The sequence below is a fragment of the Camelus ferus genome, chromosome 13 (assembly GCF_009834535.1).
Source record: "Camelus ferus isolate YT-003-E chromosome 13, BCGSAC_Cfer_1.0, whole genome shotgun sequence".
Classification (NCBI taxonomy): Eukaryota; Metazoa; Chordata; class Mammalia; order Artiodactyla; family Camelidae; genus Camelus; species Camelus ferus.
Window position 1 is genome coordinate 37012405 of NC_045708.1, and position 9559 is coordinate 37021963.

The following is a 9559-nucleotide window of genomic DNA, read 5'->3' on the forward strand; positions in this document are numbered from 1 at the left end:
TAACACATTGTAAATCAACTATACTTCAATTAAAGAAAGAAAGAAAGAAAAGTTAAAAATGAGCAAATCAATGTGGAAAATGTTGAGGAAATATAAGGAATTATTATTGTTATAATTCCTGTGTGATTTATATCAGTCAAAAACAACACCTTGTATTTATGCAGTATTGCTTTTCACAGTTTATAAGTGTGTTTACATAACAGCATCCAGCACAACTCCTGGAGTTGAATAGGTACATAATAAAAGTGTGTGGAGCTGAACTGAATGCAGAGTCTCATGTATAGTTAATATTTGGATCCTCATTTTATGCCCATGTCACAGCTAAGAAAACCAAGGAATAAATATTTTATAAATAACTTATTTAAGTAAGGGCCACTTAAAGCAGGTTTGGACCTTGATTAAAATAATAGTGATGATAATCAGACCTCTCAGTAATAGAAGACTGTTTGTATTGGAATTGCCCCAGGCTCCTTTCCAGACCACCAATAATTTGTATTGGCTTCCTTCTTTGCTCATTGGTTCTGGTTTAAATTAAAAACTTGACATATATTGGGGGATGGGAATGATGGTCCAAACTCCCAAAAAGGCCTAGAACTTCCGGGATTGAATTTTTTTTTAGACTACACACCAATGACAGTTTGCAAATGTGTGTCCTAGATCTCATCAGAACACTGGGTCATATCCCAAATCTATTTTAGGAAAAAAAATGTAGCTAATGGAAGATGTATTATGATCTAATTCATTGTAGCAAGAATGAGCTTCATGGTGCAGACAAAAAGGCCTTATCTGTTTCTTCTAGGGCAACTTAATGTCTCTGGGTCTCTAAGCTTCATATTCCTTATGTGTACATTGGAGATAATAATACCTACATTTAGGTGTGTAAGGACTAGAAATCATGCATAAATGTCTTATCAAAGAGCCTGACCTGGAATGGATGCTTAATAAGTGGCAGCTGTAGGGATACCATTCTTCAAGATCACCATTGAACTCTACTGGTCAAACAACCTTCCAATTACTAAGTCAGTTTTGAAATAAGTTAACTATTAGAAAGGAGTGCCTTGAACAGCTGACACACATATCCCTGTCACTGGAAAGGCAGATGTTTCCCTAGGTAAATAAAGTTGTGTGTGATGACTTAAATCTGGATCCTGATAACCAACAATCACTACTTTGGCGTATATTATTTCATTTAATCCTCACTATAGGGGTTATTATTAATTTTATTTTGCAGAAGAGGAATTTGTTCAAATTCATAGTGACAAGGCTAGGATTTATACACAGGTCTTCTGACTCAAATGTGCTTTTTATTAGGGCATGTTGCTAGTGTCCTGCAGACATTTATCACTTCCAAGAAAACTTCATAAAATGGAGCTTTTGGCCATGGAAAGCTGAAGATGAGGCTCTGGATTTATAACAATCCTGAACCCAAGATGATCCTGAAGAGGAGAACTTAGATCACGAACAGCTATGTCATTAGCCTGTCTTTCCATCTTTCCTACTATAACTCCCACTCCTCCCCACCAACCCACCCTTATGAGAAACTACAGCTACTTTTATTTCTTTATTTTCCAACTTTCAGAGATGACTGTCCTATCAGCTCTTCATGAACACTGCACGTCTGTGATGTCAGCTTTTAGAAATGCAGGAAGATTGATTGAAATTATGGGGGAAAAAAAAACTGTGAGGAGCTCTCTGAATACACAAAGAACCAGTTTATCTGCGTGAGACTTTGAGAAAGCCCTTCTATATAAATGGTGCTAAGCTACAAAAAAAAAATTATACTACAATTGTAATGGTAATCTAGAGCTCATGCTTCCAAGCTGCTGGTTTCATAAATATAGCCCATTATTGTTCATGTTTGCCCAGGGCAGAAAAAATATGTGTGGCTGCACAATAATAACAATTGTGCTGCACAAATAACTGTCCCTGTGCCAGGGACTGAAAAGAACAAGCAGTAAGAGATTTTTAAATGCCACACACACCCAGGGTGTGATAGGACAGTTCAAAATTGTCGTCACTGCTAATTTTTCTAGGCAAGGGGGTGTCCTGGGAAGACACTGAATTTAGAACTGAGAAGACCCAGCCTGGTCCAGTCTTGGCTCTGCAACTTCCTAATTTTGTGACTTTGGACAAGTCAGGGAACTATACCAAGTCATGATTTCCTCTCCTGTAAACTGAAAGTAATAATAACACCTACCTGATGGTGCTATTATAATGATTAAGTGAGGTTTGTTGTGAAAGCAGTTAGCCTAATACCTGGAACACAGCAGACACTAGATAAACATTAGCTCCTATTGCTTCCTACTGGAGACTGTTTAGGGTTTAAGAAGCCAGAAACAGGGGGTGGGTAATACCTCAGTGCATGCTTAGTATGCACCAGGTCCTGAATTCATTCCCCAGGACTTCCATTAACAAACAAAAAGAAACCAGAAACAAAATAGAAATCATTTGTAAACATCTTCAGTGGCTTTCCAAAGCCTAACTTAAAGGCTTTTTGAATAAAGTTAGATCACTCATTAGTAACATTTATAGAGTACTGTAAAGTAAGGGAGATTATTATTACATTTATGTCTCCAAAGTTCCATTGGCTTCTATCAAGCAAGCAAATGCAGTTTTACACTTGTACTATTTCCTTCCTTTTTCTTTCCTTTTTTTTTTTCTTTCTTTTTTTTTTTTTTTATGAAGGGTCCTAGAAGCTATAAGAAACCAAAAGAATGCCATGGGAAAGAAAATGTTTACATTCAAGGCTGCAGGTCCTTTCATCTGCAGGTTTCAAAGCATTGTCTCTATCACTAATTACAAGTTCTGCTTAACATGTGGGAATGCCGAGACACCATCAAATTAAGAAGCTTGCCCTAAATCACAAGGCAAGTCTGCAGATAGGCTACAGACAGAACAAAGCTGTCCTGTTTGCCAGCCTTAGGCTCTAAAGTAGGGCACATGAGAGGCAACAGAGGCTTCAAGTAATGAGGAGAAAAGTTTGGGGAATTCTGATTCTGTCCTTATGAATCATTGCAGTGACAAGAGTGTGGGCTTTAGAGTAAAATTTGACTTCAAATCTCAGCTCAGCCCCTTCCTAAATATGTAACCTCAGTGAAATCATAAATTAAGTCTTAGTTTCTTTGTCTGTAATATGGGGATATTAATTCTTACTTCTAAGGGTTTGGGGAAAGTTAAACGATAAAACTTTTGTGAAAGAGCCTAGCACAAAAGTGACTTTGAAGGTTCATGTACTGGAGAAAACTGACACCACTCATGTACACATAATGACAAATAGACAACTCTTTCAGTAAAAGATTTTTTAAGCCACAATCACAGTTGTGTCTCAGTGTAAAACGATGACTGTATATTGAACATTTCATAACACAAATAGAGGATGCCTTGTTCAGGCCATCATCGCTTTTCTTCCTTGTTTCTATGCTTTCTTTCATAGCCCAAGTTCAGACTATCAGCAAGTTTTGTTGGCTCAACCCTCAGTATATATCTGAAACTCCAAGCCTATTTTCAAAATATATTCCAGATCTGACCTTTTCTCACTATCTTAACTGCAACCATCACCTTTCTCCTGGACAACTGCTAAAGCTCCTTAACTAATATCCCTAATTCCATCTTTGCACCTAGGTCTATTCTTCTTATCATGGACAGAGTGATCTTTTAAAAACATGCAACAGATCTTATCATTTCCCTATTTAAAACCCTCCAGAGACTTCTCATCAAACTGACCATTGGCCTACAATGGGTCCAGGTCTTTCCAGGTGAAGTATGTGTCAGCAAAGCATAGAAGAACAAGTATGTTCTGGGCATGTTGAGATATTTGCTGGAATGGAGCGTGGTGGGGGTGGGAGAGGGAGGAACTAGCAGAGGAGGATGGAGGAGGTGTTAGGAAATACCCAGAGGGAATCATGGCTGGGCCAGGATAGGCTTAGAGAAATATGTCTTTCTGGAGATTCTCAGACAGGCAAAATCACCACTGGAAGCAAATGGGACAATTATTGTTTTGTGTTGATAGTATTTTCAAATCTAATGGCCTTGATTTTTAAAAAGCACAGTCAGGAACCTACTGTAACCTTCCAAAAGGAAGTCAGGTTTATCTGCCAGGAGCCCTAACATCAGGACAGTGGTTAAGAGGAGAGACTTTGAAATCAGACAAATTTGAGATGAATCAAGGCCCTCCACTTGTAAGCTATAACACCATGAACAGGTTATTAAAAGTCTTTGAGTTTATTTCTAGGTATTTTGCTGGTTTTGTTGCAATGGAAATGTTTATGCCAGTTATAAAATTCTGGGTTTTGAAGTAAAATAATAGTGAATGAAGGGCCACAAATGGCAAAATATCCTTTTTTGTGGGTGAGTTGTATTCCATTACATATATATACTACATCTTATTTACCCATTCATCTATTGATGTGTAATTAGGATGCTTCCATATCTTGGCAATTATAGATAATGTTGCTGTTAAAAAAAATTAGTATTTCTTTTTCATCCCATACAAGGGGTCACATTGACCAAAGCCTCACTCTGTACCTGTGTAACTGACCAAAGCCTCTCTGATGAACTTTGTGTACTAACCTGTCAATATGATACATAAATTCTTTGTCTCAAGAATGTATAAAACTGCATCTCTAACTCCTGACTAGTGAAACAGTTCTCAGAGCTTCTGAGAGTCTGTTTTCAAGGTTATAATCCTCAGTTTAGCTCAAATAAAATTCACTTTTCTTGCTTCTTAAAAAAAAAAAGTCTTTGAGCCTCAGTTTTATGCAAACTATATTATAATCTTTAAGAAAATTAAATAGACAATGCTTATAAAGCATTTAGCACAGTGTCTGGCACATGGGAATGGAAATACGTGCCTAATAAATGGAGACTATCACATTACGGTTAAGGGAATGATGATTAAGGATTTGGTTATCTTTACAACAGTCCCATGTCCATTAGGTTTACGAGTAAACACTGTGTCTCATTCCTAACAGAGATCTGAAGTGAATCTGTCAATTTTTGAGTCTAAGGAGACTGTCCCTATTCACAGCAACGTTTGGTTCTAAGAGATACCAAAAAAAGGGTACATACTTGCACTGAAGACACTGTCCGCTCTGTCCTCCAGTCCAGAAAATCAAAGTATATAAATAGAAGAGCAGCATCATGTTTGCATTTAATTGTATATAAATATAATTATACACCATCAGTGCTCGGTGTTTAAAGAAAAAACTTTTGGTTATTTTCAATATTGTGTCTATATTCAAGCCAAGGACTTCAGCTGATGTTCAACTAAAGAAGCAAGGATTTGACCCAAGGCTGAAGAAAAAAATTGGCTGAGACGAGCTTAAGCAGACACAATGTGTCTTTGTATTATACTGAACAACTTCAGGGATTTTTCAGGGATCATTTTGACAAAATAAAATTTTTGCTTTGCTTACTGTCAAGCTTAACCTCAAGCAAGATAAGACTGTTCTTTTCACAAACTCATACATTATAAGTAGGTAAAATCAAGGAAGTAAATAAAGTAAAATCACAGATTTAGTGTCAAAATGTTTTGGGTTCAAATCCTGCCTCTGCCCCTGGGAACTTGGGCAAGTTACTTAACCACTCTGTCCCTCATGTGTGAAATGGGGATGATAAGTCTTATGTCACTGAGCAATTGTAAGGATGAAATGATGATAATTTATATCAAGTTCTTAGTATCATGCTAGGTATACAAACAGCATTCAACGTGCTACTTTTTAAAGTTCTTGTTACATCAAAATACACTGGAGTCTAGAAAATTCTCAACATTGAATAACTGGATTCAAGAAAACCAGTTGTTTTTGAAAGACTATAGATCTGAAATTTCTGTATAAAGCAAAACACCCCTACAGTTAAACATTCACCAAAGGCTACTGTGAAAATAATTTTTTCATTATTTAACATAGAAGATAATGATTAGAACTTCAACAGTAATTATCTCAGGCCCAGACAACATCCTAATACTTCTAGCCTGGTGGGCTTATTTTCAGACCACTGATTAGAACTCCCAAGGACAGATTTATATAAAGAATGGGACTTAAAGAGCAGACAATCGGCATCTTCCCATTTATTCATTCATTCAACAAGTAAGTTTTTAGCATATATTATTCCCCAAGCATTCTACAAGGTAGAGGAATCACAAAATTGAAAAAGACATAATCCCCACCCTCAAGAAACAAACAGACAAGAGAGGAAGACAGACAAGTAAAATGGCAATTATAAATGCAATGTTATAAAGTTAAAAGAATACAATCCCAGTGATGTGGAAACACACTGGAAGACTACAACATTGTACGGTGGGACAAGGAGAAACTTCCTAGTAGAAGCTGTGGATAGGCTGAGACCTGAAGTGTGGGTAGAAATTACCTTGGTGAAGCAAGGGATGGATAGAGAAGGGAGTGTACCAGACAGAATGAGTAAAGTACACAAAGGCCCAGAAGAAAAAGGAAGCAAGGAGATAGGAAGAATCTTGTAATTCAGTTGGGTTGAATTTTTGTTTGTAAGGCTGCAAGGTTAGGGTGGGATGCAAACTGGCCTCGTAAGATAATAAGTGAAATTTTCATTTTAAGGGCAATGTCACTGAAAGTCTCCCATCGAGGGAAATAAAAATCCAAAATTGTGTTTTAGAAAGGTAATTTTCTTTGACATTGTACAGGAGTTTCTAGACAGGGCAATTAAGCAAGACAAAGAAATAAAATGCATCCAAATTGGAAAGGAAGAAGTAAAAATATCTTTATTCACAGATGAGATAATCTTGTATATATAGAAAATCCTAGCCAACAGGCACATGAAAAGATGCTCAACACTGCTAGTCATTAGGGAAATGCAAATCAAAACCATAAAGAGATAGCACCTCATATCTGTCAGAATGACTATCATCAAAGAGAACACAAATAACAAATATTGGAAAAGATGTGGAGGAAACGGAACACTTTTACTCTGTTGGTGGGAATGTAAATTTGTACAACCACCATGGAAAACAGTATGGAGGTTTCTCAAAAAAAAAAAAACAAAAAAAAGAACCACCATATAACCCAGCAATTCCACTCCTTGGTATGTTTGAAAAAAACAAAAACACTAATTCGAAAAGACATGCATGCTGAGGCTCATAGCAGCATTATTTATAATTGCCAAGATCTGGAAGCAACCTCCATGTGTCCATCAATAGATGAATGAATAAAGAAGATGCAGAAGATATATTCAATGGAATACTACTCAGCCATAAAAAGAATGAAATTTTGCCATTTGCAACAACATGGGTGGACTTGGAGGGTATTATGTTAAGTGAAATAAGGCAGACGGAGAAAGACAAATACTGATATCCCTTATATGTAGAATCTAAAAAATACAACAAACTAGTGAATACAACAACAACAACAAAAAAAACAGATTCACAGGTATGGAGAACAAACTAGTGGTTACCAGTGGGGAGAAAGAAAGAAGGAGGAGAAATAAAGGAGTAGGGGATTAAGAGGTACACACTATTATGTATAAAATAAGCTACAAGGATGTATTGTACAATATGGAAAATATAGCCAATATTTTATAATAACTGTAAGTGGACTATAACCTTTAAAAATTGTGAACCACTATACTGTATATCTTTAACTTATATAATATTGTATACCAACTATACTTAAATAAAAATTACTATTTAAAAATTTTAAAAATCCTAAAGAAACAAAAAAAATTGGAATAAATAAGTTTAGCAAGGTTGCAAGATGGAAAATCAATATACAAAAATCAGCTATATTTCTATACACCAGCAGTGAATAATCTGAAAGTGAAATTAAGAAAACAATTTTACTTACAATAGCATCAGAAAGAAAAAGTACTCAAGAATAAATTTAACAGAAGTATAAGACTTGTAATTGAAAGTTACAAAACATTGAAAGAAATTAAAGAAGACCAAAATAAGTGGAAAGATTTCTCAAGTTCATGGATTAGAAAACTTAAGTTTGATATGGCAATACTTCCCAAACTGATCTACAGATTAAAATGCAATTTCTATCAGAATCCCACCTAACTTCTTCGTAGAAATTAACAGTTCTAAAGTCCCTATGGAATTGCAAGGGATTCAATCTTGAAAATAAAGAACAGAGTTAGAAGATTCACATTTCCTGATTTCAAACTTACTACAGAAGTATGATAATCAAGATTGTGTGATACTGACATGAGGAGAGACATATAAATCAATAGAACAGAATTGAGACTTTAAAAATAAGCCCATATATTTATGGTCAATTGATTTTCCAGAAGATTGCCAAGACAATTCGATGGGGGGAAGAATAGCCTTTTCAACAAATGATACTGGAACAGCTGGATTTCCACATGCAAAAGAATGAAGTTGGGCCCCTTCCTCATATCGTATACAAAACCCAACACAAAATAGATCATTGATATAAACTAAGAGTTTCTTACTGTAAAACTCTAAGAAGGAAAAATAGATGTAAATCTTCGTGACCTTGGATTAAGCAATAATTTCTTAAATGGAACACCAAAAGCATAAGCAGCAAAAGAAAATTAGGTAAACGGACACCATCAAGAAAGTAAAAAGACCACCTAAGGAATAGGAGAAAATATTTCCCAATCTTATATCTGATAAGTGAATTATCCAGAATATATAAAGAACTCTTACAACTCAACCAATTAAAATGGATAAAACATTTGAATCAATATTTCTCCAAAGAATATGTACAAATAGCCAAAGAATACACCAAAAATGCTCATTTAGGAAATATAAATCAAAACAACAATGAAATACAGCTTCAAATCCACTAAAATGGCTATAATTTTAAAAATAGACAGTAACAATTGCATATCCACGTGCGAAATAGTGGAATTGTTGAGATTGTTACAGTAATTTAGTGTTGGCAAGGATGTGGAGAAATTGGACCCCTCATACATTTCTCGTGGATGTATGAAATGACACAACCACTTTGGAAAACAATTGGACAGTTCCTCAAAGAGCAAAACATAGAGTTACCATGCCTCAACAATTCGATTCCTAGATATATAGCTAACAGAATTAAAAACATATGTCCACATAAAAACTTGTATATGAATATTCCTAGTGGCATTATTCATAATAGCCAATGGTGGAAACAACCCAAATGTTCATCACTGATGAATGGATAAATACATGTAGCATATTCATACAATGGAGTATTATTCAGCAATAAAAAAGGATGAAAGTACTGATACATGCTACAATGATATTGTATGATTCCATCTATATGAAATGCCCGGAAAAGGCAAATCCACTGAAACAGAAAGCAGATAAGCAGTTGCCCAGAGCTTGGGGAAGGGGAGAAGGAGAATGACTTTTTGGGGTGATGAAGATTTAGTTAATGGTAATGGTTGTGCAACTCTGTGAATATTGTAAAAACCACTTAACTGTATACACACACACAAAATGAAAGGTCTGGCTCTGTGTGAAGGATAGATCAGTGAGATCAAAGAGTCTCTGAAGAGATCCTGGTAAACGTTTTTGGAAAGAGGCAAAAGCAGTGGTGATGTACTTAAGAGAACTGATTATAGATATACAGTATACCACAGT